This window comes from Rhinolophus sinicus, linkage group LG13, assembly GCF_036562045.2.
Source record: "Rhinolophus sinicus isolate RSC01 linkage group LG13, ASM3656204v1, whole genome shotgun sequence".
Classification (NCBI taxonomy): Eukaryota; Metazoa; Chordata; class Mammalia; order Chiroptera; family Rhinolophidae; genus Rhinolophus; species Rhinolophus sinicus.
Window position 1 is genome coordinate 16,564,332 of NC_133762.1, and position 8,558 is coordinate 16,572,889.

Sequence of the window (8,558 nt, forward strand, 5' to 3'; positions counted from 1 at the left end):
GGTGGGGCACACTCAAGACCCCACATGCATCCCCAGATTCTCCTCCAGGCCAGGAGCTCCCGGACCTGGTGCCCTCCAGCCCGGCCTCCATGCCCTTGTCCACTGCCCTGGAATATACAGCGGCTGCGGGGATTTGCCTTCCTGGGTTTCAGGGGTCTCGGCAGCACTGGCATCTCACCCATGGACCAGCTTTTGGAAAGAAACGCAAACCGGGCCGAGGGGCAAAGGAAGGCACGTTTTGCTCTTTTTCTTTCCTTTTTGTTTTTTTAGATCTGGAATTCAGTGAGGAGTAAAACGAAGACTTGCTGAGTGGAGCAAAGACAGACCTGCTTTTGCTGAGTTTAGGTGAAAACGAGAAAAGAGAGAGGTGGGGGCAGGGGGAACTGGCAATTCTATAGCTTTGCACATTTCTCTCATTATTTTGCTCCTAAATCAGCCTGGCTGGTACTTTCTCTCTTCAATAAAAGCCAAATGCAAGCTCTGTCCTTTACGGCTCCAACAGCAGCTCTCCGCTGAGAAAATAATACAGATGTAACTTCCAACTTTCTTTTCCATTTATATGCAAATAGTGACCTTCCACCCAGGCTGTCTCAAAGAAGTGTTTCCTTAAAAATGCAAATAGCATGTTGCAGGCAGTTAGTGTGCAGTCTTTCTTATATGATTATTATTATTTCTTTGAACCTTCCTCAATGCTGTAAAAACCACAGCTAAACTGCTCAGCAGTAATAATGACTTTCCAAACCAAATCACAGGACGGCTCTCCAGGCGGCCTGTCACCGAGTCTGCCAGCAGGGGAGGGAGGGTCCCAGCCTGATGGGGGAGAAGGTGCTCAGCCCCAGGCCAAGCCAAGGGTCGGGTCCCGGGAGGGCCACAGAAGTGGCAGCAGCTTCCACCTCAGAGGCGCAGGGCAAGGCCTCCAGTGCCTAGGCAGGTGCAAACCATCAGCACGCTCTGCTCACTCCACCCACATGCCCACAGAGTTCCACAGAGAACTGTCAACCCCAGTGGGGTTCAACACCTTGACCCCAATCAGGAACTGCATTGGGCTGGTGAGGCTCCAGCGCGCTCACACTCAGAGCTCAGAAGACAAGTGGGAGAGGCAACCACCCAGGCTAGGAGAAGCCGTGGGTGCCCCAAGAAAAAATGGCCTCAGCTACCATGTGTGCAGAAGGCATTGGGGTGGGGGGCTCCTTCACACTCCCCTGACCCATGCCACTGACCAAGTCAGGCCACAGACCAGGCGTCTCCTGCACAGCCCACAGCTCCCAGGGATGCTGCAATTCCCACTCATCTCCTGTGACCCAGGCTGCTGCCCCCAAGGCCCAGAGCCTGGGCTACCCCAGGAAAGCAGGGCGGTGGATGGCCAGGTGACCCGCATGCCTCGCTGAGCCAGTGGCAGACACGCTGGTCAGAGCAGAGCCCAGAGGAGAAGAAAGGCAGTGGGTGGGACACGGCTGGCAGGCCTCATCCAGCAGCTCGGGAGCCGTCCAAGGGCTACTGTAGGGCCCTCTCTGCAGGTCTTTGGGGTCATCAGAGGACACATGCACCTCCTGTGACCAGGAGGGGCCTTCTCTGGACTTCTGCTCCGGTGCCACTTGTCGTAGAAACCCGTTATCAGGACTCTGCGGCCCAGTAAGAAGGAATGGCCACTTCCTCCTGCCTCAAAACCACTCTTGACTGAGGCCCCTCAAGGTGAGCAGACTAGAATGGGCTCTCGCACACAAACAGAATTTAAAAAGCTGCCTGTAGGGTCTGTCCGTGCCCTTGCTCAGGTCCACTTCAGAAAGGACACTCCAGCCAGGCCAGGCAGCTCCGGGCCACAAAGCCCCGGGAGGAGTGGACAACCAGCCCATTGCGCTTCTCCCACCCTCAGTTACTCTCACTCAAGACATGGACGCATCTATGTTTGAGGGGAGAAGAACGAGCTGAGCCCCAGGGGCTGACTCAGGCAGCTGCTCGCTGGTGAGTTTCCCTGTCACCTGGCTCCGGGGCTCAGAGTGGCCCCTGGGGGGGCTCCTGTCAGCCCTGGTCCTGCCCAGCAACACCACAGTCTGCTGCCTTTTTAGCCCCTGAGTGACTGGCAGCAAAGAGCTCACCAAGACGGGTGGGGAAGGGAGGTCCCCACAGTCCCGACGTCAGGCCCCTGGGAACACAGCCTACATCACAAGAAGGGCTGCACCTTAAGTCTCCCATCAGAGCCCATCTGGGGTCCTCCAGGTGCCAGAGGTGTGGGGAGCCCCACGCCCCCAGCAGGTTCTGAGCTAGAAACTGCATGTAGGTTGGCAGCCGAACAGCAGAGTGGGGGTGGGGGAGCCCTGGAACCAACAACCAGGCCCACAGGCTCTGCTGGAAGCCACTCGGGTAACAGCCCTGCCCTCTGCCCTTGGGCTGACCACTGGGGCTGACCACTGGGGCTGACCACTGGAGCGGCAGGGTTTTCTGGGCTTTTCTTGGAAGTGTCAGAACCCTTGAACGGGAGATGGCACAACTCGCATAGGCTCGGCTGAGGACAGGAGATCACACAGAAACCCGAACTCCAGTGAACAGACTCGGGCCATGAAAAAGTGACAGCAGGGCTCTTTGGGTCTGAGTCTGTCCCGTGGACTGTGCATGGATCTCTGTTCCCTGAAGGCGGAGCTCAGCGTCAGCAGGAGACGCTGTGGATGGAAAATGGAAAACTCGGCCAAGAGTTCAGCTGTTTTTCGAACCCCTCCCTCTTCCTACCTCAGAACCCAAACTGAGAGCCCTCCCTGGCCACCCCTCCCAGCACTCAAAACTCCACGCCTGTTGACAGGTGACCCACCAGCTGAAGGGATGAGGTGTTTGAGAGTGAAGTGCCCAGGAGAGTGAGGGTGACACGTGGGGCGTGCTCCGAGGAGCCTTGAAAGACAAGAAAAGTTCAGCTGCAGGAGATGAAAGGGGCCAGGAGGCAGGTCAGGGAGCTGCACATTGGGGATGGAGAACGTGGAAGGCCGGCTGGACACAGATGGAGCACGTCTCCCGGGCAGTGAGCAGGTAGCCAGGGCACAGAGAGGGTCATACTGCAGCCCAAGGGCAACCTCTGCGTCATCAGGCTGCCGGCAGCAGGTCTCGGGGCCATGCAGGGCAGCCCCTTTGGAAGCATTTCGTGTCCCTGCCGCACCTCTCACCTGGGAGGCTGTGGGCCTGAGGAAACTGGGCAGTGGCGGTGTGTGTCCACACGGCCTGTTCACGGGCACCAAAGGGGCCAGCGGCACCCAGGCACAGTGTTTGAAACAGCAGCGTCGAATGTATCCATCTGCCCCTCACGACCAGAGCCACATTTCTCGTCCCCCTTTGCAGGTGATGGCGCAGTGTCAGGGAAAAACGTCGAATGTAGTAAGCCCTCCCAATTTCTAGTCCCTGTTTTTGCCGATACAAAGCATTGGTGAGGGTGGAACGTGTGAGAAATTACACATTTCCAGGTGCAAACCTGTGATTGGCACACCAGCTAATCGTTCAGCTAAGCCTGGTGACTGACAGTCCACTTTGAACCACCATGTCAAGGGCAGGGGGCCTGGACAATTACTGCTCCTGGAAAGGGAGGGCTGGGGGGGCCCTCGTTCCGAAGCCCCTCACCTGGCACAGGCGAAGCCCAAGCCTCTGAAATGCCGCATGGGGGACAGCAGCACCTCCACCTGGAACCACCTGGTTGCCCAGAGAGGACGACTGCAAACATTTTACTTCCGTAATTCAACAAACCCTGAGGGTGAAAACAAAGGCTTCAAGAACTCAACTCAGCAAGACGCCCGGGGAGGAGGGAGGCCTGGGGCCCTTGGAGCAGTGGGCCCAGCACGGGCCCCCTGTGGTGGTGAGGCACTTGCTGCTGTGGGTTTGAGGTCTGGGACCCCGGGAGTCTCTCGGACCTTGTAAGCAGACAGGGGTGTAACAGAGTGTGCAAGCTCCCGCCTGGCACAGAGAACTTGGGACCCTCATCCCTCCCAAGTGGGGGCAGCTCAGCCCAGGGTGTATGAGCTGAGTCTGCAGCAGCTGTGGCCGCAGGGCTCCGGAGCGGTCACTCTGGCTGTTCCTCTAACGTAGCTTTTAGGCAGCAAAACAAGAAAAAAGGAAAGGACCCAGATGGCTTCTGCTGGAGCCCTCAGACGGATGTCCATCGTGAGCAAGGGGTGAAGCCAGGTGTGAGGATGGGGTGGGGTAGGCAGGCTGATCTGTCAGCAGCTCTGGCCAGATGCAGCGCCGCTTTTCCTCCTAACACCGAGGTCCCACATGCACATGCGCACCTGGCCCGGCGCCCAGAGCGACACAGAACTCCAGTCCATCAGGGCCCATCCCACACGCACCCTCCTTACAGACCCGCTCCAGCCACAATCCCAGATGAACCCCACAGCACACCCCACCTCACAACAACTTCAAACCAGCCACCCCTGGGCAAATCAGCGCCTGCAATTGCCAGAAGGTGCCTGAAGGTGGGGCTGCTGACGCAGAGCCCTGAGCGAGGGGCCTGGGTGGCCACCAGGCCACAGACGCCCCCCCCCCCCACTGGACCACCTCTCCCCTGCAGCCCCACTAATCCGACAGAGGCAGCTTTATTCACAGCCTGGCAGGGATGGTTAAACATGTACTCTGAAGTACTCACTCCCTCCGATTAAAATAACGTTACATTTTTCAAGTGCAAATTTAAAAATGGAAAAGGGGTGAAGCGATGAGTGGAGCCTGCCTGCTCCTGACGCCCATGAGGGCACAAGGGCACCAACTTTGGTCTCTGATCACAAGATCTCCACTGTGAGTGTTTCTATTCTCCAAAGCGGCCTCTACGGCAGTCGCAAAAGCGTTCAAGTCAGGTGAAAATCCTCTCTCTGTCTCTCTCGTTTTGAGTTTTTTTAAGCAACATGTGGAGAATGTCCATGTAAGACAGAAAATATGCTGAGAACCAGGACACACACCACCCCAAAGCCCCCACAAGCACTCTGGGCTGGGCAGGGGGTTGCCCGGAGAGGGCTCTCGAGACAGGACAGGCTGTGGGGTCTTCAGGGAGCAGGAAGCCGACCAGGGGCAGCTGCCCTCATCCCCTCTGGGAAACAGCACTTTCCAGGCTGACTAATCTAACGATGTTGGCTCCCAAAGACCATTTTCCTGTAAACTCACACCACAAAATTCCCGTTAAAAGTACATCTGTACACTCGACTTCTGGTTTATTCATGAGTGACCACAAAGAAAGCATGGGGAGGGGCTAGGACCTGGGGGACATGGAGGGAGGCCCTCGGGCAGGCACCGCCCTGGGCTCTCCTGCCCAGCTTCCTACATGAGAAAGCCAACAAAGGATCTAGACCAAGTGTTCCAGGGCTGGGATACACGCAGGTTTCTCTCTCCAGCAAGCCCGAGTGACATACAAGTCTGACTGGCTGCCCAGTGCCCTGCCTGCCCGCAGATCAGGTGACTGCCGGCAGCCCCCCCCACCAGTCCCCTGCCTCCTGCAGCCCCTCCTGGTCTCACCCTTCCCACCCAGGTGGGGGCTGCAGCAGCTCCACCTCGCTCACTTTTCAGCACAGCAGATGAGCCTCTCGCATCACCGAGTCCATCCAGGAGGAGCTTGGCCCCACCTGCGTGCGCACCGCAACCAGGGCAGCTGCACGTGCTCAGTCTGCAGACCCCTTGTATTGCTCTCCTGCCCAGTGCAGGGCCATGCTAACCAGCTTTCCAAACTGTGCAGCCATCTCTGAGGCGTGTGCGCTACTGCGAGGCAGGTCAGCAGGGCTCTGGGCTGCTTGCACAGTCCAGATTCCTGACCAGAGTTGGCACAGACTCCTGTCATCCCCACATGCTCACACAGAGTCACCCAGGCCCTCATGGGCACATTTAGGGACCCGAGGCCAGAGGACAGTGGGACCCAGAGAGACGCGTCCCTGGCTCTGGGCAGCACCAGGGACAGCACCCGCACAGAGGGCCAAGCTCCGGCCAGAAGCAGCTCTGTCTCCAGGCCTCTCCGGGACTCTCGGGACACGGACAGGGCTTCCCAGTGAAAGCTGCCGTGACACCCGAGGCAGAGCAACCTTGCAGCCACAAAGGTTCTGCCCACTGTGGGGCCGTCTCTGAGTGGAATCTCCCTCCCTCAGGCACCAGGAGCACTCGAAGCGCGGGTGACTGCTGACTTTGCCAGAATCTTCCACGAAGGCATGTTGGCTCTCGGTATTTGGGGCTGCCTCCAGACCTGTGGGCAATGTCCAGGGGTCCCTCAACACCCCTGAGTCACACTTTAGTCAGAAGCAGCATCCTGCCCTGCACGAGCTCCCAAGCCCACACGTGGGTCCCCTGGAGCCCCAGTGGTTCCAGGACAGAAAGGCCTCCAAGGCCCCTGCTCAGCCCCCTGGGTCAGCAGACACACCTGTGAGGTCCAGTGCTGCCAGGAGCCCAGGGGCTGGGGACACTTTGTGGGGGCCTCCAGCTCCACAGGGCAGCAAGTTCAGGAAACATCCTCCTCCTCTTTGCAAACAAACTGTGCTCTAAACCCTGACCTGGCCCCCTCTGCACAGTAAACAACTCTGGGAAGACAGGCAGGGCCTGCCCGTGGGTGACACCCTCCCCACTGGCACCACAAAACTCCAATCCCTGCTCTCCCACTCTTTTGTTTACCATTAATTAACAGACCATATGGAAGGAGGTGATAATCACAGCCAAGGACCAATGGGAGGGGAGCCCTGGTGGCGAGCACACCCCCATCCCCCCGCCAGGGACAGAGCATGGGCTCTGCCAGCATTATTTCCGGGAGGCAGAGACCAAGCTCACCTCCTCTGGGCTTGCCCGACACCCGCCTGCCTTTTGTTCACTGAGCCACTAGCTTCAGAGACATTCTCAGGTTTCTCTGATTTTTTTTTTAACCACCGGGGCAAAATTCTTCACCTCTGTCTCCCAAAAGGATAATAATAATAATTGATGTCATCATCGCCATAAAAGTGACACAGTGAGATGGTCCAAGACTGAGCCCATACCCTGCTACCAGACCCACTTCACAGATGTTTTATTCCAGAAATTAAACACAACTTTACAGCCAGCAATGTCCATCGACGACATGGATGCTGAGACAAGGAAGCCCATAGTGACTCAGAAAGAGCAGGTGGGACCCTCGTGGTGAGAACCCAGCACTCCACACACAAGAATCCCTGTGGGCTCCTTTATTTTCCTGATTCACAAAGAAGTGAATCCAGTGGACAGAACAAAGTCCACAGCCTAAAACACGTTACCCTACAGGCAAGAACATGACGGGGCTGAAAGCTCACACCAACGGCTTGGCCAACCCTGATTTTTAGGGTTAAACACGCAAGTCCAGTTACACTCATACACAACCACTCTGTCTCGTGACCCCACCACGTAGCAAGAAAGGAACTGAGAGGAACGCGATTTAGTTCTGCACACCTATCCCACAGACACATGCACCCTTGGTGTCGTCCCTTAAGGTTAGAAATATGTGACATGCAAAGACAAAATGCTCACATGACCATCTCCACTCCGTGTCTCGGGCGGGGGGCCGCACACGAGGTGCCGGCTCCGAGATCCCCGCTCCAGAGGTCTTCTGCTTACAGTGCCGGCGAACCCCCAAGCATGTAGCCGCTGGGTCCTACAGCTGCTGATATGTCTGTGTTGCTTCCAGAAATGCACGCAAAGTTTCTCGTCTTGATACAAGATGCCTTTTCTGTCAGACGCACACCACGTCCACTAGACTCTCAGGCCAAGGGGGTGAGCAAGCCAGGGGGGGACAGAGAAGGAGGAGGAAACAGCCACAGGCAGAGCCAGGAGGAGAAGAAAGCCTCGGTCCAACAGAGCAGCTTTAAAAAGCCATCCCCAGACCTGCTTTTCCTGCAAAGAAAGCCTTCATCCTAGAAATGAACTGCTCGCATGCCCTCTCCCTGTCTCCGTCCAAGGGCAAAAGCCAAACACTGGACAGCTGCCTTTGTCAGAGAAAGAACATAACACTGACTTACCTTTCCCCACTGCTATTGTCTGTCCTCTTTCCAAATGACATCACGGAAAGCAATCATGAAATTTACATGGGGGGTGCAGGGTGGACCGCGGAGGAGGGGGAAGGCAGCTGCCTCCTCACAGCGGTCACATGTGGGGAAGCCTGTGTGCGGGTTTCAATTAAATATCTTCTCCCCTTGGTGTGCGAACTCCTAAGCCAGCTCAAGGCGCCGTCTCATTTACTTAATGACCGCTCTCATTAGCAGCGGTGGCACGGGCTGGCAGACAGGCTCCTTTGTAAATACGCTACCCATGAACCCTTGGGGCTCCAATATATCTGTTTACTCTCAGAGGTGAAATAAATTTACAGTACGGCATCAGAAAGATGGATCTGCTGACTTGGGGAGTGAGCGGTGCCCAGGCTGGCAGATCCCCTGTGTCCTGCTCAGAGACTCAGCCAAAAGAAGGTGCCTGTATTTGCCCACACTGATTTATAATTGATATGCAGCATGACTGGGGTTTTTTTAGTGCAAAACACACAAAAGGGCAGAGAGCGTCAGAACCGTTATGCTCACCCCCCTCTGCTTTGTCCACCGGTGGTTCAGTCCAATAATTTCTAATAGCAG

At 56.6% G+C, this 8,558-nt stretch overlaps 1 protein-coding gene across 5 annotated transcripts in view; it reads right to left on the reverse strand.

The window, feature by feature from the left end:
* Nucleotides 1-8,289, reverse strand: part of MYT1 (myelin transcription factor 1) — a 56,753-nt gene extending 48,464 nt beyond the window's left edge. For 3 of the 5 annotated variants that reach the window (XM_019753447.2, XM_019753448.2, XM_019753442.2), the window contains exon 1: nt 7,956-8,289. The gene's annotated coding sequence lies outside the window, so the exon portion shown is untranslated. Of the gene's footprint in view, nt 1-7,467; nt 7,922-7,955 lie in introns of those variants that run through there. The other 2 variants (XM_019753446.2, XM_019753443.2) reach the window with 2 other exon arrangements.
* Between the last annotated feature and the right edge of the window lie 269 nt (nt 8,290-8,558).